At 40.7% G+C, this 22862-nt stretch overlaps 1 protein-coding gene across 15 annotated transcripts in view; it reads left to right on the plus strand.

Annotated features, from left to right (window-relative positions):
- LOC140730432 (estrogen-related receptor gamma) overlaps positions 1–22862 on the plus strand; it is a 231489-nt gene that overhangs the window by 26400 nt on the left and 182227 nt on the right. The gene's annotated exons all lie outside the window — the stretch shown is intronic.

Raw genomic sequence — 22862 nt, forward strand, 5'->3', positions numbered from 1 at the left:
GTATTATTAATAATTCAGAAATTTCTGCCAAAGGTGACATTCAGGAGTTTTAACCATTTGTAATATGCGTAAATGGCTAACAGCTTCTAAATTGTACAGAAATAGCTTGAGTTATGTAATTTTTTACAGCCATAGTAATGAAATTATAAGCAGAAATACACCTCAATAATTAGATTACAGAACTCTTCACAACAAAGGGAAAATTCCGTTCTGGCAATTTGGAAGCAAATCTTTAGTTCAGTTCAATTCCTGTTTTGGTTTTAAGTCTGCATTTAGTTAATGAACTATTCAACTTCCTGGATCTATGTTACTTTCCATTTTGAGTTTTTCTGTTTCTACCTGCCACTGATTGGAAAAGGAGCTAGAAGGAGGGCAGCAAGAGGCATGGTAAAATAATGGAACGCTTGAGGAGGAAACCAGTAGCCAAATAGTCGCACCACAATCATGAGGAAATCTGCAGGTGCTGGAAGTCCAAGGAGACACAGAAAAAATGCTGTAGGAACTCAGCATGTTAGGCAACATCTACGGAAAGGAAAAAAGCAGTACACATTTTCGGGCTGAGCGTCTTCATCAGGACTGGAAAAAAAACATGAGGTAGAGTAAGAAGGTGGGGGGAGAGGAGTAGGCCCTTCCCTTTGTTGCTTAAACCCCGTGAGTGTGTTGCCAAATAGGGGCTTGCTGCTTTGGACCACAGATGCTCCCCAAATTTTATTTATATCTTACAGGATTGGCATATATGTGAGATGTCCTAATTTTTCAGGTAATGCTAAACTTGAGTGCAGAAGCTTGTTGTGTTAACCAGGGTGATATTTCAAAGTAAGCTTAAAAGACAAGGAAATAGCAGATGGAATTGAAAACAACTGAGTGCAGAACGATGACGTTAGGGAGAAGCATTTCAGAGTTAACATATTAAACAGGAGCATCCTGGAGATAAAACTGTTCATAGGTCTCCTGTTTTAAGGGAAGATAGTGAATGGCATATTGGAATGTAACTAAAAAATGTAAAAAGAAATGGATGAAATTGCTTAAAGCTTTGGTGAAGCTGTGGTTGTGTTGTTTGTGCTTTGGAAAGATGATAAATTATTTGTACACATCCATGGCAGGATTGATTCCTGAATTTATAATGATGAATTATGATGAGAGGTTGCCCAAACAAAAACTTTACTCTTAGGAGAGGCAAAGTGGGATTGATGTCTCTATGTGTGTGCGTATCTCTGTCCAGCAGAAGGGTGGGTGGGGTGAGTGCTCAGGAAAGCTTTTTAAAAATTATATATGAAGAGAATTTGGATCAACTTCTGGTAGGGTGCAATGAGTAAATTAATGTTGAAGAGATAAATAGACTCACAGAAGCATGTAATAAGGAAAGCTGGCCACTTCACTCCTTGTGTGCATGCAAGCTGAAACGTAAATGGTCAGAGTTCTTCCATTTTCTTGTATGGTAGCCTGAACAGGGAAGAACAAGGAAGATTTCTGCAAAGGATCAGGCAGAGTCCCATGAGGGGAAATGGTACTAGGCTACTGATTTCAAAGTCTTTATATGGAAAAGTTGGCAATGGTAGGCCAGATGCTCGGGTGAGGATCTCCAAAAGAAGCAAATTACATTACTATTGTCTTCAGCCAACAAATTAATTAGAAGTATAAAAGTTGTAACAACATTACAGATCAGTCAGAAAGAATATATGAATTGATGTTCCTAATGCAAATCTGTTGTTAGAACTGGAATTTGATGGCATGTTTGTGTCTGATTGATAAATATATTTGTCCTTTGCTTAGATCCTGATCTACCTGCCGTGTCTTGTGCTTTATCATATTGTTTCAGATTTCCTCTCCCTTGAGTATTTTTATTTAATCTGCTGAGCAAATTTCACTTGTCTATAGTTTATATATTATGTGTTGCTTTGCAATATTCTATGTTTCCTGTTTCGTTCATCTCCATTAATAATTGGGCTCACCATAAATTTGTTTACCAAGCTCCTGCCATACTTTTAGAGGGGGTGGGATTGTAATTGCTACTTCCTAAATGAATGTGCAGCAACAAATCTAATCGTAATAGCTCACACTGACAGAGCAGTAGATTACATTCTTACCTTTTAAATTTGTTTGGGAACATCAATAAAAACAACTAATTTGATTATTGAGCAGCTATATTTTCATAGTCATTATTATACAAATAATAATTGCATTAAGGGAAGGCAGAGATTAGACTGTTACCTTCCCCTTTCTGAAAACAGTGAATTAATTTACAGTTATAAAGAATGATGAGACTGTATTAACAGCACAGACAGGGAGAAGAATATATCCAACAGGTTTGCACTAACATTTCTATTAGCCTGGAGCAGTGTTTCAGAGGATATGCTACATTTCCAGTCAAGATATTATAGCATAGAGGGAGGCCATTTGACCCATCATCCCTGTGTTGGTGCTATTTCTTAACAGGTTTCTACTTTATTAAAATTTTCTTTCCCTATCCCCTATCCTTTAATATATTTTTTCAAACACCTATCTGATTCCACTTAAAAGATGTTACAGTCACTGCTTTAATAGCTGCCTGTGGTAAGAATATTCTATTTCCTAATGATATTCTTGTGAACAAAACCTCTTTTAATTTTCCCCTTTCATTCTTCTAGTGATAATTCTCAGTATGTGCCCTCTTGTTATTGATTCACCAACCAGTGGAAACAATCCTTCACTGTTTCACTTCTCAAAATCTTTCGTAATTTTGAAAATGTGTCTTGCATTCGTCCTTAATCTTCTATACTGCATTGTTTCTCTCATTGCTCATCTTACCATGAGTCAGATACTGAGTATGATTGAGAAATAATTCTGGTTTTGAGCTGAATCTTGAAGTGTTTACTTTTTGCTGTTTCTAGTTTAATGGGCACAATAGTCTTGTCCTGCATGAGTGAATATCCGTGTTGTCTGCTGCCGCTCCACAACAGATGATACCTCTTATCTCCTGTGATTTGGAATTTAAAAGCCACTGAAGCTCAACAATTGTATATTCGGATATAAATGGGCTGAAAATGGCACTTTATTTAAATTTCAAAATTTAAAGAATTTAAATGATGCCGTCTTGTTTAATGCATAAAGCTTTGCTTTTATAGTCGGCAGCTCTGAAACTGGGCTCAATAATGCTCATGCTTTCGGGGCCCAGTGATTGTGTTTGAGTACTTAAATAACGTGCGACACAAGTGCACACTTCTGCAGCAGGTTTTCTTGGATGTTGTGTTGATAAAGGTGCATATGTGCCGGACACTGCTGGGAGTATGCAACCGGGGGAGGGTCATGGCATCAGTCAGTATGCAATGCTGATTTGATGCAAATGCTCCAATTGTGAAGTTTACACTCCTTAACAGTTTAGAACACTGACAGGTTCCCCTCCGTCATCATTGTGTTTCAATCTTCCAGCTCCCTCTCCACAGCAATGTTGGTATATCTTTACCAAAGGAGCACAGTGGTTCAAGAAAGGCACTCGGCACCACCTTCTCAAGGCACATGAGAAGGAACAGAAGGGCTGGCCTGACCAGCAGTGCTCCAATCCTGAAACATGAATAAATGATTTTCAAAAAAATCAAAAATCAATTAACATGCACTAAACCGTAGTAAGAGGCTCCCATTATCAAACTGTGTGTTGATCAGTTCCTGGTTGTGTTAGCATTTAATACTTTAAATAGTTGTTTCAAGCTGGGCTTTTGAAGTGACGTTGCCGGTCATGTTTATAGACAATGAAAGACATCTTTTTTTTTAACTTTTAAGGCATTTAGAAGAATCAATTGGTCTCGAATGTAGGTGCAGTGATAGACATTCCCCTTGTAAGACAGCTTAGCTGGGAGAATGGGCAAAGGGTCAGCAGAGCCAGGCAAGCTGCTGAAATAACGTTGAAGGGGAGGAGGAGGAAGACTCCCAGCAGATGGTTACATGGGCCCAAGGGAGAAATCTCCCTAGCCAAAGCTCAGAGAAGGGTGTGTGAAACATCTGTACATAACTAAGTATATCCTCACTGTCATCCATCACCTGCCACAGCCATAATCATGTCTTCAGAGCTGGGTGTGGAGCACATTGCCAGTTGCTGCCTGGGTGACTATGGCAATGAATTTTTATATGCTGCACTTTTTAAACGTCTGAAGTTAAAGGCATTTGTAGTGAGGGAGATGGTGAGGTTCTCTGTTCAAAAAGAAATAACCACATTTTGTTTATCAAAGACTGGGAGGTAGACAGAAATGTAGCAATTGAATAGTACTGAATGTATTCATATTGCTCTTCAAGTGCCATATGCCAGGTCTGCCCTAAGCAAGAACAAAGTAGATTTCACTCCTTTCAGTTTAATCTGCAGTGTGACCAAGGGCAACGGCAGATCCTATATATTAAATCCTGGTACCTTATCAACAATCAGTCTTCAGCTGGAAACACAACTGATTGCAGATGCTGGAATCTGAGGCAACAAAAGAACTCAGTAGGTCAAGCAGCATCTACGGGAGGAAAGGAATTGTCAGTGTTTCAGGTCCAAACCCTGCATCGTGGGCCCTGAAGCAAAGGACTCAAAACATCAACAACTCCTTTTCTCCCACAAATGTTTCTCAATCCGCTGTGTTGCTCCAGCAGATTATTTATCATTCTTCTGCTTCCTGTTAAAGGGTGACAGGTTATCTATAACAGAAAGGATGATGTCTTTTGGTGTGCTCGCTGCCACATGAACTGTGACAGAGAAAACTGTTGGGGCATTTACGATGGCTGCAGGGCTTCTACAGCCCCTGATAGTGTAAGACTCAGGATTCATGGTGATCTGCTGCATGGCAGAGCACTAGGGGTCACCATTATGAAATGAGGTGACTTGCCATGGCAACCAGCAGAGAAGCAGGAGCATAACAAAGATGAGAAGGAGCTTGAGACAGTGGAAGGGAGCAGGCTTGATGGGCCAGATGGCCTGACTCATATATCTTATTTTGTATCTCATGGTAATGGTAACTCAGCTGCTGTCTGGCCACACTGTGTGGGAGAGTGTGAGTCAGTGTGACCCCAATCCTCTTGCTCCTGTCACTTGCCATCACAAAGCTGATTGGCCACAATGCCGAGCTACGTATAAAACCAAAGCAAAATATGAATTTGTTTTTAGTTGCTTAACTCATTTCATGTTGTCAATCACAGAATACTGAAGGAACTCAGCAGGTCAGGCAACATATATAGAAGAGAATGAGCTGTTGACATTTCGGGCCTGGAACCTTCATCAGAGTTGGCCCGAATCATCGACTGTTCATTTCCCTTATAGATGCTGCCTTACCTGCAGAATTCCTCCAGCACATCTGCAGAACCTCTTCCACCACATTTCATATTATTCTGCATACAGGGTAAACTTCATAAATCTTCCCTTTTGACCTGTCCTCTCTGTCCCTTTACCTCCTCATGCTGCTATGCAGTGCTTCTCTGGTGGCAGTAGTGTGGAAAAAGGAGGTGTACTAAATTTTCGAATCAGAGAGTCACACTGTGCAGAGGCAGCCCTTTGAGCCCAGCTTCCATTCTGGATGTCTGTCACTTAGTAAGTTCACGTCCAAGTTGCATCCGTCTTAACTGTGAATATATTGACACCTTGCGTTGAGTCTAAATCCTGAAACTTCCTACTCATTAGCACGCTGGGTCCCGTCACCCGCAGTGGACTTCAGAGTTTCAAGAAGGCAGTTCTCTTCCACTTTCTCAAGAGCAGTTAATGTTGTGAAATAAATATTGGCTTAGCCAGCAATGCCCTGATCCCAAAATAGAAAAAATACATTACGTTTAGATAGTGGTAGCTTCTACGTGTGTGAGTTGGATACAGAGATGTTGACCATAAAGGAAATGTGTTGACAGATTTGGACCCCTATGCACAGGATTGCCTCCAAGCTTTTCTAAAGCCCTGTGCCAAATTAGTGCTGGATGGATAGTAACAGTCAGAACCTTCTCTTATGGGATCAATGTTCTTCAGGCACTTGCCTCATCTCTGTAGGTAGGCTATCATTCTCCAGTGTCTTTCATGTTTTCCTTCCAGCATGTAATATTTTGCGATGTAGCAATTATGCTTAATAACTATAAAGTGCACATAGGCTGTGAGATGTGATTATTTTTAGATGAGTAGCAGTGTTATATGTGTGAGAGTGCAGTGCCTCATCAGAATGCTATTCTGAGACTTAATCGAAATTATTGGTTGGTGATTGGTGTGGGTTTGGTGAATGTCTGAAGTTTGTGATACATTCAGTAGGATGTTGCACTTGAAAATGCATTCGCAGGCCTTGACCATTTGTGTGAGGTCATTGAACTTCTTGCAGCACTGAAACACAGTCCCTGAAGTTAGATTCCTGGCATTGATCTCCAGGCTTACTTGGTCCCATTGCCTTTTGAGCATGTGACTGAAAGGCTCCCAGGCCCTCTGTGGATGTAGGGCTTGTTTCCTGCTTCCTCCCCAGGGTCTCCACTACAGCATTTACAAACCTCCACCTCTGGCCTTTGGTGTGTCATTGATTGTTTTTAAATTCAAGAGTGTTGCTTTATTCATAAAATTGGTAAATGTGTAGCACAGTGCCCTTATGTCATTCTCTGTACAAGCCATACCATTCTATTTCCATTATGTCATGATGACCAGCTTTCCCCGATGTGCATTCCTCAAGTAGTGTAATGGACGTATTTCACACTGACATCAGCCCCTCAGTATACTCTGGTAAAGGAGCATCATGCTGTCGTCATTTTCCAATCTTCGCGGCAGCTGCAGCAAGTGTCAGCAGCCCCTCAGTACCCAGTCCTAAATCATGGATTGTGTCAGTCTGCAACTTCCACTTATGGAACAGATTGTATTTGTAGGCCAGCAAACTCGGAGCAGGCAAGAGGACATCTTTTACTGAGATGATTATCTTCCAGCAGCAGTTGCTTGCCTCAGTGTGCATCCCTGCGGGCTGCTTATGATGTGTCATTGTTTACTATTTTCCTACTAAGATTCATTTCCTGCGTGACTGCCAATGCAGCTGAAGCTAAGCTGCACTTCGTAAAGTTCATCCCCCTTTCAGTGATGCAGGCTGGTGCTGAGAAGTGCAGGTTAGTTTGAATTGATGCTTCCAAGATATGACACTGGAACCCCCTGCTGATACAGGCAACCAATCAATGGCATGGTTAATGCTAGCTGCTCACAGAAATCATCATAATGAAGTTGGTTTGTTGCCTGCATTGCAATCAACAGGCATAGGTTAATTAAGCATTGTGATCCCTCTTCCTGTTTTTGGGTCCTATCCAATTTAGCCCTTCATTACTTCAAAATGAGATTTCAAAGCTAAACCTTAGCAGGTGAACAAGATTACATTTTCTTTACAAAAATCAGATGAGTTTGAGCTTGTATTACAACAACATTAATTGGGTTGAATGGATCTCCTCTCTATGCAAATTAACCAGATATCTTTATCATATTGAAATACTTTTGCATCAGTTAACCTATTTTATGTTTCCTTCTTTCTTTAACTTCAGTTGTTATGATAAAATAATAAGTTACTATTAGCTGCAATAATTTGTATGTATTGAAGATCGTGAAATCTGATTTCTTGGTTTAATCAGAGTAACCTCCTCTGAACTGCCATCTTAAATGCTTTGAAATAGCATGTTCTTTTTCAGAAATTAGTTTGGCTTTTTGATTAAGTATATTTCAAAATGTGAATGCTGGATTCATAAATCTGTATTGCTGAGATCTAAAGTACTTTCTGGTGTACTAAATGTACCTCAGTAACCAAGGAATTACTTTTTAAATCTTATTTTTCTGGTAAATCCAATTGTGGCATCGTGGACTGTGAGGTTGGGTGTAGAGCAAGGGTTCCCAACTTGGGGCCCATAGACCCCTTGGTTAATGGTAGGGGTCAATGGCATAAAAAAGACTGGGAACCCCTAGTAAAGAGAGAAAGAAAAGGGTAAAGACCAGGTTTTTTAAGCTTTTGAAAAAGGAATGCATACTTACAAACATGTTCCCTACTTCTCTTTAAATGGCACCTTAAGATTTTTAACCATGACATGTGCTCAGAATTGTACATTGAGTTAATTTCTCCATTGCTATCAGTGATCCCTATTGACCTTTTAACTTGTGGCTTATACGACCATTTCAAAGGACATTTAAAAATTAACCACATGACTGGGTCTGGAGTCACATTCTTGTTAAACCAAGTAAAGAAGGAAGATTTGCTCCAGTGATGAACCAGATGGATTTTTACAATAATCTCATTGCTTTGTGGTCGTCATTCCTAATGGCTTGTCCTTTTTTAAATAAATCTGGAATACAGAGTGCAGTTTAATTCCACAGCAGTCACGATAGGAATTGGAATTGCGTCTCTGGGTTGTTTGTTCATGCCACTGGACTACCACCCAGTTCCGTAACGTAATGGCTGCACCAATATTGTGCCTACATCTTGATTCTGTAGCTTCCTGATTCAGGAGAGATTTCAACTACTGGGCCAAACTACCTCATGGTTCGTTTCAAGCACATTATTGGTAGTATAAACAGAACATTAGCATGGCATTGCATAGATTGCAGAGCTTTCTTTTGCAATTCAAACTGTGTCAAGAGACAGATTTCCTTTACTGGCATTAATAATGCTTTATTCAATTTTTCTCCTTTAGATTCTGTCATGATTATTTTGCCATTTTGTCCATTTCTAATTCTACAGTACATTTCCATATTGTGGAATAATGTATTTCCATTTATTGATGAAAACATTGTGGCCCCTGATATTTATGGTATGATGAAAGGGAGGGATTAAAAAAAATCTTTGTCAGGAAATTTGGAAAAACAAAAGGGAAATTCATAAGCTGTAATATATCAAATGGTTCAATTTAATATCAGGGAATGTATACAACTTGAAATTCTTGCACTTCACAGACATCCACGAAACAGGAGACCCCATAGAATGAATGATAGAAACATCAGAACCCCGAAACTCCCCACCCCCCATCGCACATAAAATGAATTGGAGTCCGTCATGAAAGATACGTGGTTTCAAAATCGCACACTTGTTTAAGATCAGAAAGCAACTTGAGAAAACTTAATGACAACATAGAACATAGTACAGCACAGAAACAAGCCTTCAGCCCATGTTGTGCTGAAATAATTAATCTGATGTTTGACATGCCTTCACATAGTGATCAGCACATGTGGTTTTACTTTCCAACAGTAAACTGTAGAGAGGCACAGACCAACAGGCTGTTGTTGAGACTGTATTAATATATTATCAGAAGTATAATGAGTTAAAAATTACAGAATCTGTGTAATTATCACAATGATCGTTATTTCATCTTCATTTGTGCTGCAGGTATATTATTTGAATCTCTGAAAAATAAACTAGCTATTACATATTAGACAGCAACTATAACCCTGAAATGAAAAATTATATCTCTAATTACTTAATTTGGTTTACCCTGTATTTACTTTGATCATCTCTCAGCCATTTTATTAATTTTGCCAGAACATTTAATAGTTAATTAAACCACTTAGGTTGCTGTAAAATCTTTGTTCTCATTAGAAGTTACGGGCAAATTATATTTTTGTGACTTGCAGTTCTCATATAATGTCTTCTAACATATTCTTCTTGCTTAAATGGTGTAATTAAACACTTAACACAGGACTCCTTTCTTGTATTGCATGTCTAATGGAATGAATAAAGACTAGAATCATTGATATTTGTGGTAGAATCAGTGAGGTAAGTTTTCCTACCATCTCAGTTTAAGAGGATGAAATAGATGGAAGGGTGCTTTTAGAGAAAGGGAAGGAAGGACAGAGGAAACAGAAGTAATGAGAGAAATCCCAGTGTAATTAATTTTGCCCAATTATAGTGGAAAGGAACACTATTATGTTCACCATAGATTTTGATAAATTAAGTTATATCAAAATCTGGGACAAAGAGTTCGTTACGCATGGTTCTCTGATGTGCCAGAGGGCACTTAATAAAATTACTTATAGGAAACTCAGTGATGATTTAATTTCCAGGTCTAAATAGTTCAAATAAACTCAGCTACTTTTAAAATCCTGATTATGTTGTGCACAACGTAGATTATGTAATCTTTTGTATTGGATGCCAAAGTAGTGCCAATTTTTTAAAAATATTGTATTTCATTCTCCATTTCATAGAGTCATAGAACACAGCACAAAAACATGGCCCTTCAGCCTATCTAGAATACGCCAAACTATTAATCTACTGGTCCCATCGACCTATACCCGAACCATAGTCCTCCTTACCCCTCCCATCTCTGTACCTATCCAAATCTCTCTTCAAGTGTTGACGTCGAATGCACATCCACTGCCTGCGCTGGCAGCTCATTCCACGCTCTCACCACCCTTTGAATGAAGAAGTTTTCCCTTATGTTCCCCTTAAGCATTTCACCTTTCACTCTTAACCATCACATCCAACCTCTATGGAAAAAGCCTACTTGCATTGACTCTTTCTATACCCCTCATAATTTTGTATGCCTCTATTAAATCTTCCTATCAAGTCTTTTATGTTCAATGGAATTAAGTCCTAACCTATTTAACCCTTCTCTATAACTCAGGTCCTCAAGTTCTGCAACATCCTTTTAACTTTTCTCTGTACCTTTAAAGTTTTATTTACATCTTTCCTGTGGGTTGGTGACCAAACTTGCACAAATTACTCCAAATTAGACCTCACCAACATCTTATACAATTTCAACATAACTTCCCAACTCATGTACTCAATACATTGATTTTATGAAAGCCGATGTACTAGAAGCTTTCTTTATTACCCTATCTATCTGTGGTGCCACTTTAATAAGAATTATGAATCTGTGTTCCCAGATCCCTTTGTTCTTCTGCATTCCATAGTACCCTATTGCTCACAGTGTAAGAACTACCTGGTTGGTCTATCCAACGTGCTACACCTCACACTTCTCTGCATTAAATTCCATCTGCCAATTTTCAGCCCATTTTTCTGTCTGGACCAGATCCCACTGCAAGCTTTAATGGTCTTCTTCACTGTCCACTACACCACCAAATATTAGGGTCATCCACAAATATGATCCAGTTTACCACATTATTTTCCAGTTTGTTTAGATAGATGACAAACAACAACAGATCCAGCACTGATCTGTGGCACACCAGTATCCACAGGCTCTGGTCAAAGAGGCAACCATCTACTGTCACTCTCTGGCTTCTCCTGCAAAGCCAATGTCTGATCCAATTTACTACCTCATCTTCAGTAACAAGCAACCAAAGCTTTTTGACCAACCTCCCATGTGGGGCGTTGTCGAAGGCCTTCCTAAAGTCCACGTAGACAACATTCTCGTCTTCATCAACTTTCCAAGTAACTTCCTTGAAAAATTCTATAAGATTGGTTACACAACTACAATGTACAAAGCCATGTTGACTATCCCTAACCAGTCCCTGTCTGTCCAAATTTATATATTATAAGTTATTATAGAATAATATAGAATAACTTATATTAATATATTATAACTTAGAATAATATATTATAGAATAACTTTCCTACTACTGATATCAGACTTGCCGACCTATAATTTCCTGGCTTATTCTAGGAGCCTTTCTTTAAAATTGGAACAATAATAGCTATCCTCCAATCCTCCAGCTCCTCATCCGTGACAAAGGATGTTTTAATTTGCTAAGTCCCATTCAATTTCTGAACTAGCCTCCCACAGGATCCAAGGGAACACTTCATCAGGCCCTGGGGACTTATCCACCAGAATTTGTCTCAAGACAGCAAACACCCCCTCCTCTATAATCTGTAGACAGTCCATGACCTCGCTGCTCCTTTGCTTCACTTCTATAGATGCTACGTCCATTTCCTGTGTAAATGCTAATGCAAAAAACCCATTCAAGATCTCCCCCATCTCTCTCGGCTCCACGGAAAGATCACCATTCTGATTTTCCAGAGGACCAATTTTGTCCCATTATCCGTTTGCTCTTAATATATCTGTAGAAGCCCTTAGGATTCTCCTTCACCTTGTCTGCTAGAGCAACCTCATCCCTTCTTCCAGTCCTCCTGACTTCCTTCTTAAGGGTTTTCATATATTTATTATGCTCCTCAAGAACCTCATTATACCTGCTATGCATCACCTTTTTCTTAAATCGTGCCTCTACGTCCCTTGAAAACCAAAGTTCCTTGAAGCTTTTATCTTTGCCTTTTATTCTGACAGGAACATACAAACTTTGTACTCAAAAAATTTCACTTTTTAAGCTTTCTTACTTACTAGGTACACCTTTGTCAGAAAACAGCCTGTCTCAATCCACACTTTCTAATACCATTGAAGTTGGCCTTCCTCCATATTCGAATCTCAACCCCAGGACCAGACCTATCCCTTTCCATAGTTACCTTGAAACAAATGACATTATGATGAATAGATGCAGTGTTCCCTTACACAAGCCTCTGTCACCTACCCTGTCTCATTCCGTAATAGGAGATCAAGTATTGCACACTCTCTCATTGGGACTTCTATATTCTGATTAAGGAAACTTTTTGATAAACATTTGATAAACTCTTTCTCATCCAGCCCTTTTATAGCATGGGAGTCCCAGTCAATAAGCGGAAATTTAAAATGATCTACGATCACAACCGTATGTTTCTCACAAGAGTCTGCAATCTCTCTACAAATTTGTTCCAAAAAATCCCTCTAACTTGGGTGGTCTTTAATATAATCCCATTAACATGGTCATACCTTCTTTATTCCTCACCCATAAAGCTTCACTAGATGAGCTCTCCTGTCTGTCCTGACTGAGCACTGCTGTTACATTTTCCCTGACTAGTAATGCTTCCTCTTCCTCTTAAACCTGTCCCACTCTATCACATCTAAAACAATGGAACCCTGGAACATTGAACTGACAGTCCTACCCCTCCTGCAACCAATTCTCCCTAATGGCCAGAATGTCATAATTCCACATGCTGATCCATGCCTTAAGGTCATCCACCTTTCCTACAATACTCCTTGCATTGAAATATACACAACTCAGAACGTTAGTCCCACCATGTTCAACTTTTTGATTCCTGACTTTGTATGTAGGCTTACCAGCATCTTTCTCCAGAATCACTCCACTATCTTTCAGGCATTTTGCTTCCCAAACCCCTGCAACTCTCGTTAACCTCATCACAGTGCAGCACAAGCGAACCTTTCAGCTAGGATATTAGTTCCTCCTGAGTTGAGGTGCAAACCAGCCCTTCTGAACAGGTCTCACCGTCCATGTCCAATGATCCAACGTCCTGCTCCAACTTCTTAGCATCTCACACAAAATGCTGGTGGAACACAACAGGCCGGGCAGCATCTATAGGGAGAAGCACTGTCAATGTTTCGGGCCAAGACCCTTTGTCAGGACTAACTGAAAGAAAAGATAGTAAGAGATTTGAAAGTGGGAGGGGGAGGGGGAGACCTGAAATGATAGGAGAAGACAGGAGGGGGAGGGATGAAGCTAAGAGCTGGGAAGTTGATTGGCAAAAGGGGTACAAGGCTGAAGAAGGGGGAGTATCATAGGACGGAAGGCCTTGGAAGAAAGAAAGGGGGAGGGGAGCACCAGAGGAAGATGGAGAACAGGCAAGGAGTTATAGTGAGAGGGAAAGAGAGAGGAAAAAAATATATAATAAAAATAAATAAACAAACAAATAAATAGGGATGGGTTAAGAAGAGGAGGAGGGCATTAATGGAAGTTAGAGAAATCAATGTTCATGCCATCAGGTTGGAGGCTACCCAGATGGAATATAAGGTGTTGTTCCTCCAACCTGAGTGTGATTTCATCTTGACAGTAGAGGAGGCCATGGATTGACAAATCGGAATGGGAATGAGACGTGGAATTAAAATGTGTGGCCACTGGGAGATCCTGCTTCCTCTGGCAGACCGAGCGTAGGTGTTCAGCGAAACGGTCTCCCAGTTTGCGTGGGGTCTCACCAATATATAAAAGGCCACACCGGGAGCACCGGACGCAGTATACCGCACCAGCTGACTCACAGGTGAAGTGTCACCTCACCTGGAAGGACTGTCTGGGGCCCTGAATGGTGATGAGGGAGGAAGTGTAAGGGCAGGTGTAGCACTTGTTCCATTTACAAGGATAAATGCCAGGAGGGAGATCGGTGGGAAGGGATGGGGGGGACGAATGGCCAAGGGAGTCGTGTAGGGAGCGATCCCTGCGGAAAGCGGAAAGTGGGGGAGAGGGAAAGATGTGCTTGGTAGTGGGATCTCGTTGGCGGAGAATTATATGTTAGACACGGAGGATGGTGGGGTGTCAGGTCAGGACAAGTGGAACCCTATCCCTGGTGGGGTGGCGGGAGGATGGGGTGAGAGCAGATGTGCATGAAATGGGAGAGATGTGTTTGAGGGCAGAGTTGATGGTGGAGGAAGGGAAGCCCCTTTCTTTAAAAAAGGAAGATATCTTCTTCGGCCTGGAATGAAAAGCCTCATTCTGAGAGTAAATGCTGCGGAGACGGAGGAATTGAGAGAAGAAAATAGCATTTTTACAAGTTAACAGGGCGGGAAGAGGAATAGTCCAGGTAGCTGTGAGAATCCGTGGACTTATAGTAGACATCAGTAGATAAGCTGTTTCCAGAGATAGAGACAGATCAAGAAAGGGGAGGAAGGTGTCGTAAATGGACCAGGTAAATTTCAGGGCAGGGTGGAAATTGGAGGCAAAGTTGATGAAGTCAATGAGCTCAGCACGCGTGCAGGAGGCAGCGCCAATGCAGTCGTTGATGTAGTGGAGGAAAAGTGGGGGATGGATACCAGTATAGGCTTGGAACATGGACTGTTCCACAAAGCCAACAGAAAGGCGGGCATAGTTGGGAGCCATATGGGTGCCATCTCTTCCTATAGATGCTGCCTGGCCTTCTGCATTCCACCAGCATTTTGTGTGTGTGGCTTGAATTTCCAGCATCTGCAGATTTCCTCGTGTTTGCAACTTGTAACTATAAAATGTTTAAATTTTAAAGTATTGTACAGATGTAAAAAAAATCCATTTTGGGTATTCAGAACAACAGTGTATACTTGTAAAATTAGAGTTATCTTACTCAGGAATTAACATAACCTGAATGTCTCTGAAACAATATCTTCTCCATAATCATGTTCAGTACATGTGCAGCAAAAGACTGTGTGCTTAGTCCTCTGCCCTACTCACTTTATACTTATTAGTATGTAGCTAAGCACAGCTCCAATGCCATATGTAAGCTTGCTGGATCAAAGGTGATTATGAATCAGTATATAGGAGGGAGATTGAAAATCTCTCTGAGTGGTGCCACAACATCAACCTCTTACACACTGTCAGCAAGACCAAGGAGCTGATTTTTGACTGCAGGAGGTGGAAAGTGAAGATCCACGAGCATCTCTATTGTGGGATCAGAGGTGGTGATGTCAGCAACTTTAACTTGCTGTGTGTTATCATTTCAGAGGATGGGTTCTGGGTTCCACACGTAAGTGCCTTTACAAAGAAAGTACAGTGACTCTTCTACTTTGTTAGAAGTTTGCAAACATTCAGCATGTCATCTAAAACTTTGACAAACTTCTATAGATGCGTAGTGGAGAGTATATTGACTGGTGCATCATGACCTGCAATGCCCTTGAACAAACAGAAAAGCCTAACAAAAGTACTGGATACAGCCCAATCCATCATGGGTAAAGCCCTCCCTACCATTGAGCACATCTACATGGAGGGCTGTTGCAGGAAAGCAGCATCCATCCTCAAGGGCCCACGTCATCCAGGCCATGCTCTCTTCTCTGCTGCCATCAGGAAGGAGGTACAAGAGCCTCAGGACTCAGACCGCTAGGTTCAGGAACAGTTATTACCCCTCAACCATCAGGCTCTTGAACCAGAGGGGATAATTTCACTCGTCTTCTCTCACCCCATTACTGAACTGTTCCTACAACCTATGAACTCACTTTCAAGTCAAGTCAAGTTTATTGCCATTTAAAATATATACATGTATATAATATATATAAAACTATATAATGTATATTGAAACTAGATGTTTCTTTGAACAGGGCGTAAAGCAAAGTAGTACACATAACACACTGACTTATGAAGGTAAGATTAAAATCTACAGATGAATCACACAAATAACGAACTAAAATGCATTAATATTAAATATTGTAAGGTAAGGAGCAGATTAACCAGTGACACTTCGAATACAATGTGGCAGGGACTTCAGAAGCCTATTGGCCTGGGGGAAGAAACTGTTTCTCATCCTGACCATTCTTGTTTTTATGCATCGTAGTCTCTTCCTGATGGCAGAAAGTTAAAGAAGATGCTGGATGGATAGTGGGATGTTTAATAATACTTGGGGCCCTGTGTACGCAGCGCTTCTGATAATGGTCCCCAATGGATGGTAGGGACTTCCTTGTGATCCTCCCGGCTGTTCTCACAGTCCTTTGTCGGGCCTTCTGGTTTGATGCTTGACTGCTCCCATTCCAGATGGAGATGGAATTTGTCAGGAGCATCTCAATGGTGCTCCTGTAAAGCGGTTAGGATGGGGGGGGGGGGGGGGGCGGAATCCTTGCTTCCTTCATTTGTCTTGGGAAGTGGAGGTGCTGCTGTGCCGCCTTGTTCAGGGAGGTGATGTGAAGGAACCAGGTGAGGTAATCCATAATGTGACCTCCCAGGAACTTGGTGCACTTAACTCTCTCTATCGAGGAGCCATGTATTCGCAGAGGGGGATGGTTTATCTGCACCTTTCCTGCAGTTCTCAATGATTTCCTTGGTTTTCTCCATGTTCAAGCTTAGGTTGTTCTTCTCATACCAAATGCCCAGCTGCTTCACTTCCTCTCTGTACTCCATCTCATCATCGTTTTTGATAAGGCCAGCCACTGTTGTGTCATCCGCAAACTTGATGACACGGTTTGAGCTGGATCCTGTGACGCAGTCATGCGCCAGCAGTGTGAATAGCAGCAGGCTGAGCTCATGTTCTCAATATTTATTGCTTATTTATTTATTATTATTTTCTCTTGTTATATTTGTATTGTTTGTTGTCTCTTGATTATTGGTGTTTGTCCATCTTGTTGGGTTTCATTGATTCTATTGTGTTTCTTTGTAGTTACTGTGAATGCCTGCAATAAAATGAAATCTCAGATTTGTACATTGTGACATATATGTACTTTGATAATAAATTTACTTTGAACTTTGACTTTGAACTTTGAAATAAATGAGGAGAATGACTTTTCACTTAATATAGTGGAGTTCAGGAATCCTCTTGGCCAAAGGTTGAGAAAGGTGAGTTGAAATATTATTATTGATCAATTAATAGGCTTGAAAAGTGGATAATTATGAGTAAGTGAAGATTATATATAAATCAGCTTGATTAAGTAAGTGGAAAGACAGATGTGAGGGGATGAATGAGCTATTCCCAGCTTTTTATATTCGGGGATGAAGGAAATCGACTAAAAGACAGATCACTGATGTTCGATTGTGTAGTCAGTAAAGAATGTGTATTTCATGAATCAGAGAGTGTGCTTATCCAGGTAGTTTTATACTTTGTATTTACTGGCAACACAATGGATAATTATTTGCAGTATTAACCAATCAGCAACAGTAATGGAGAAAATGCTGGAAGCAGATGTAATGGAGGGGGTAACAGGATGCTTAATAATGGGATTGGACTGGATTACCATTATTAATAAAAAGGCAATCATATTTAATAACTAATAGGAATCTTTTGAGTTGCACCTGACAAAATAACTCATCTTCAAACTGCTGAATATGGTGTTTCTGGACCTTGATAAAATACCATTCAGGAGGTCATTAGTACTCAGTGGAAGTTCTATTCTGGTGTTGATTGAGGATAAGCTAGTAGACACTGTTGTGTACATACATCTACTGATGCCTCTGGTTACATCTTCAGTGATGTTCTCGGAATCATCGAGTGTTTCGGGTCTTTCAGCATCATACACCGTCCTCCAGGTGACCCAGCCGGGGCTGATCAGACCCCCAGCTTGTGTCCAGATGGCTAGCTACTTATGACTCCATGGCTCCCCTCCTTGGAAAATAGTGAGTGGAAAATGAGGGTCATTTTTGTCTAAAGAGGCTCTAAGTAATGGAGTGCTGGAGTGATTAATGCTAAAGCCCCAGTTATTGAAATCTGTATATCAATGATTTGGTTCAGTGATCACATGTCAATAGTTCCATATTTTCTAATGAAATTAAGTTGGATGGAATTACAGGCCGCGAGGAGATGCAGTGATGGTTTCAAAAGGATCTGGACAAACTAAATGAGCGGGCAGGGACATGGAAGGTGGAATGTAATGTAGAACAATGTGTGGTCATTCACTGTGATATATAAAAAATAGAAAAGCTATTTTTTTTATGGGAACTGTCAGTGTTGAGAGGGATCTGGATGTTATTGTATAGAAATCATAGAATGTTAGCATCCTCATATATTTGGAGGACAATTTTGTACATTGGCCTTCAGTGCAAAAGGATTTGAATTCAACATTAAAGTTGTGTTACTGCAATTGTACAGAGTCCCGATAAGACTGCATCTGAAATATTACACATGGGTTTCTTCATCCTGAGCATAATGCATCTATGATTTTTTTACCCTGGAGGGTTATGGGAGGCTCAGTTGTTGAGTATATTGAAGGCAGAGGACACTTGTTTTAGTATTAAGGAAATCAAAAGATGTGGGACTGGTGCAAGATTGACCACGATCTTGATAAAATGTGGAAGAGGTATGTGGGGTCAAACAGTGTGCTTACAGCCTTTACTTAGTATGTTTTTAGTTATGAAAATTATTCTTGTAAGATGCAAAATATGAAATTATGATTTTGTTCCACATTTTTGCACTTCTTCCAGATAAATGAAATGAAATGTTTGTCTCAATTATCTACCTTGATGTAGAGATACTTTTCATGCCATTCTGCCTTGAAATTGTGCTGGTGCCAATCCACCTTCATTAATACTGCTACTTCCAATGCCAGTCTGTGTTAAGGCATTCTGATGCTTGTCAAGTGATTCCATCTTCAGGCATGTTGATTCTATTCATGCCAATCCACCTTAACATGCTGGTTTTTCCTGTGCCAACTATCCTTGAGTCATGTTGATACAAATCATACCAGTCCACCTCGACTTGCTGTAACTGTTCATGCCAGTGCACCTTAACATACTGATTTGTCTCATACCAGTTCATCTTAAGTCATGCTGGTAATACACATGCCAAGTCATCTTCAGTCATGCCAATATCACCCATGCCAAACCACCTTGGCATTCTGTTTCTGTTCATGCAAGTGCACCTTAATTCATGCTGATACTTCCTGTGCCAAAGCTCCTTAGGTCATGCTGATACTACTCATGCTAATCCACCTTATGTCATTTGCAAACTGATGCCAATCCACTTCGAGCCTATGCTGTCTCTTCCTATGCCAGTCCACCTTAAGACTTGCTGATACTTCTCCCTCCCTAGTCCACCTTAAAAAATGTGGCAATGATTTATGCCAAATCATCATGTAAGGCCAGTATTTCCTGTGCCAATCCACTTCAAGGCATATTTATGCTTCTCCACTCATGCCAATCCACCTTAAAAATGCTGACATTACTCATGACAGTGCATCTTAAGCCACAATGATTTTCGTCATCTTTAATCATGCTATACACTTCATGCCAGTTTACCTCACAGTAAGATGAAGGTAGAGTGCTATAAGGTGGATTGACTTGACTAGTTTAACATGACCTGGTCAGATTGGCATAGAAAATGTTGACATACTTTCAGGTGGGTTAACATTTGTAGTCTTAGCATAATTTTAGGTGGATTGTAAAGAGTAATATCAGCGGCTCATAAGGTGTTGAAGTGTGTCTGCATGCCAAGGGAAATTAGCATGTATGGCATCAGAAGATGTTAAATACAGTCAGCATATTTTCAAACAGATTGGCGTGAGCAAAATTATGCTGACTGTACCAATGCCAATTTGCTTTAACGTCTTCCGAGGCTGCGTATGCCAGTCTACTTTGGCATGCTGAATACCTCTCTGCCCCAACCACTGTATCAGCTGCTGATAGTACACTTGGCAATCCATCTTAAACTGTGTTAATGTACTAATGCCACCACACCTTTAAAGTATGCTGATATTTCCCATGATAATTTGATCTTACCATTCTCCGGTAATCTACTGGAGGAAGTTTAGCAGGTCGAGCAGAATCTGTGAGGGAAAGTAACAGTCAAAGTTTTGGGTCAAAACCCTGCATGAGGACTGAGTGATGAGGTGAAGATTGCCAGTATAAAAGGGGAGTTGGGGGGTGGGCAATGGCCAGCAGGAATCTGTGATGATTGGTTAGGATGAATGAATGAGATGGACAAATGGACGCAGGTAGGAAAGGGGTAGAGGCTGGAGCTGGGAGACAGAGGCAGGTAGTTGATCAGTGGAGGAAGCAGAGTAAAAGTGGATGGAACCGTGTGAGGGGAGCTGAAGATGAGCAGGTGAGTCAGCTGTTGGATAATGGTAAGTAGGAACACAAAGTCTACCAATGCCAGAGTCTGATAAGTGAGGGAGACTACGATGGGACCAGTCGAGTGGGGGTAGGCAGATGATACATTATGGGGGAGGGTGGTGGATCCATTTGGTAAAATAAGTGGGTCATAAGCATGGAATAAGAAGGGGGGCAGGGATAAAATTAGGTAATTAGGAGTTGGAGGAGGAGATTTGGGAAAAGGGACAAAACAGGAAGGACTGGTTGTAGGTTGCAAGGAGGGAATGCGGGAACAGAGGAGGAAAGGTGTGCCTGAATTTGGAAGATTCTCTGTTTGAGTTGTGGAATTCCTGCGTGGAATATGATCCTCACCCAGCCCTGGAGAGGCAGAGGACAGACAGGTCAGTATGGGAATGGGAAACTGGGATGGCTGATAGAGAGCAAGTGCTCTGTAAATGATTCACCAAGAGTGCACTTGATCTCACTGATGAAGAGCATCAAAATCAGTTTTATTATCACTGACATATGTGGCGGCAGTACATTGTAAGAAGAAAAATTACTATAAGTTACAATATGTAAATAAACAGTGCAAAAGAGGAATAGCAGGGCAGGGTAGTATTCAGGAGTTCATAGGCTGTTTAGAAACCTGATGGCAGAAGGGAAGAAGCTGTTCCTTAAACATTGAGTGTGGATCTACAGGCTCCTCTACCTCTTCCCGGATGGTAATAATGAAAAGCGGGAAGTCCTGGATGGTGAGAGTCCTTCATGATGGATGCCGTCCTCATGAAGCACTATGTCTTGAAGATGTCCTCAGCAGTGGGGAGGCTTGTGCTCATGATGGAGCTGACTGGGTCTACAGCCCTTTGCAACCTTTCTTCGCTCCTGCACATTGGAGCCTTCATAGCTGGAGGTGCTGCGACCGCTAAGAATGCTCTCCACTATACATCTGTAGAAATTTGGTAGAAATGCAGAGGCTGAGGTAGGAGGAGGTGCATATAAATCTTTACTTCAGCTTGTACTGATATCTCCAGTGCCATTCCAATCTTAATTTATGCAAATTTTACTCATGCAAACCTCCCATACCATAACAATCCTTTTAGCACCATAGTAATTCAGTTTATCACAATCTACTTAAAGTCAAGCAGAACCTGAAGATATCTGTTCATCAGAAGATGGACCAGTTGCCACTAATGCCAATCCACCTGAAAGCTTGCTTATAATTCTCACGTACAACCATCTTAGGGGAAGCTCCTATTTTCCCTGTTATATCATTGCAGGCATATATGGGATGCTGATACCATTCATGTCAATCATGTCAATTCACTCAGGACATCAATCCACTCAATGGCTGCTCATAGTTTACATGCCAGCACACCTAACATAATTGGGATGCAATCTTAAGGCATGCCAGTTTTTATGCCGGTTTATTTCGTGGTTTAATGGTCGTATTTGTTATCTCCTCCTGTAAAGTTGGTATCTCGGCACATGGCTGGACTATTTCCACTGGTGCCCTTAGTACATCTCTTATGCTTATATTTTCTTGAGTTCTAAGGAAAACAATTTCTCCCTGACATTGCCCATCATTTTTGTATTGGCTTACATGAAAAATCATTAGTCATTAGGTTTTGATGAAGGCTGAATAAGCATATAAATTGATTCAGAACTCTAATATCCCACTAAAGGTTCTGATCAGCCCTGAGCTGATAACTTTGATACAGAGACGTTGAGTGCTGTACAATAAAAGCACTAATCTTTACCAATTTACTGAAATATGCCAATAAGCTGGCAGAAGCATTGTGCTGAGATCCCTGTAGTAAATTATGTTTTAATGTTCACTTCTTGATTGTTCTATCAGTGCGCCGTTTCAGATATAAAACAGCTACTGGCAGTGTCGTGCCGAAGTATATTGGGACTGTAATGTATTGGGCCAGGGAGTGATGTTCCTGCTTCCTCACCTGACAAATTCTCAATTTTTCTTGGTCCATTTAGGTTCAGAGATTAAAAGCTTTCCCCACAGGAGGGAATTGTTTTTGCCAGTATATAAGCTCAGAACACTCCTGTGTACCTTTCCTGCCACAGCACAAAAAAAAACTGCTACGGGAAAGGTTTTTGATTAAATTGCCTAGATTCTTGGCAGGAAATGATGTATGGCATAGTGGGTGAAGAGAAAGTAAAGTGGTTTTAGGAAAGAGAATTGAAAAAAGTAAAGGAGGGAGCACCAATAAAAATTAAAATTTTGAAAATGATATATACATGTTGCATATTTAAAAAATATATATCCAAAATATGATGGTAGTTTAGGGTACAAATAATGTACGTTCACAGCTTGCCTTCAACCCTTGCCAAGCTGACATCCCTTAAGAAGTAATTAATTATATAGCTAATGTACATCGGGCAGAGGGTGTAGTTAGATTAATCACTGATGCTGGAATGATGTGCTGAAGTGCGCTTTGGTTTCATCTTCCGTCAACTTATAATG

This window comes from Hemitrygon akajei, chromosome 7, assembly GCF_048418815.1.
Source record: "Hemitrygon akajei chromosome 7, sHemAka1.3, whole genome shotgun sequence".
Taxonomy (NCBI): Eukaryota; Metazoa; Chordata; class Chondrichthyes; order Myliobatiformes; family Dasyatidae; genus Hemitrygon; species Hemitrygon akajei.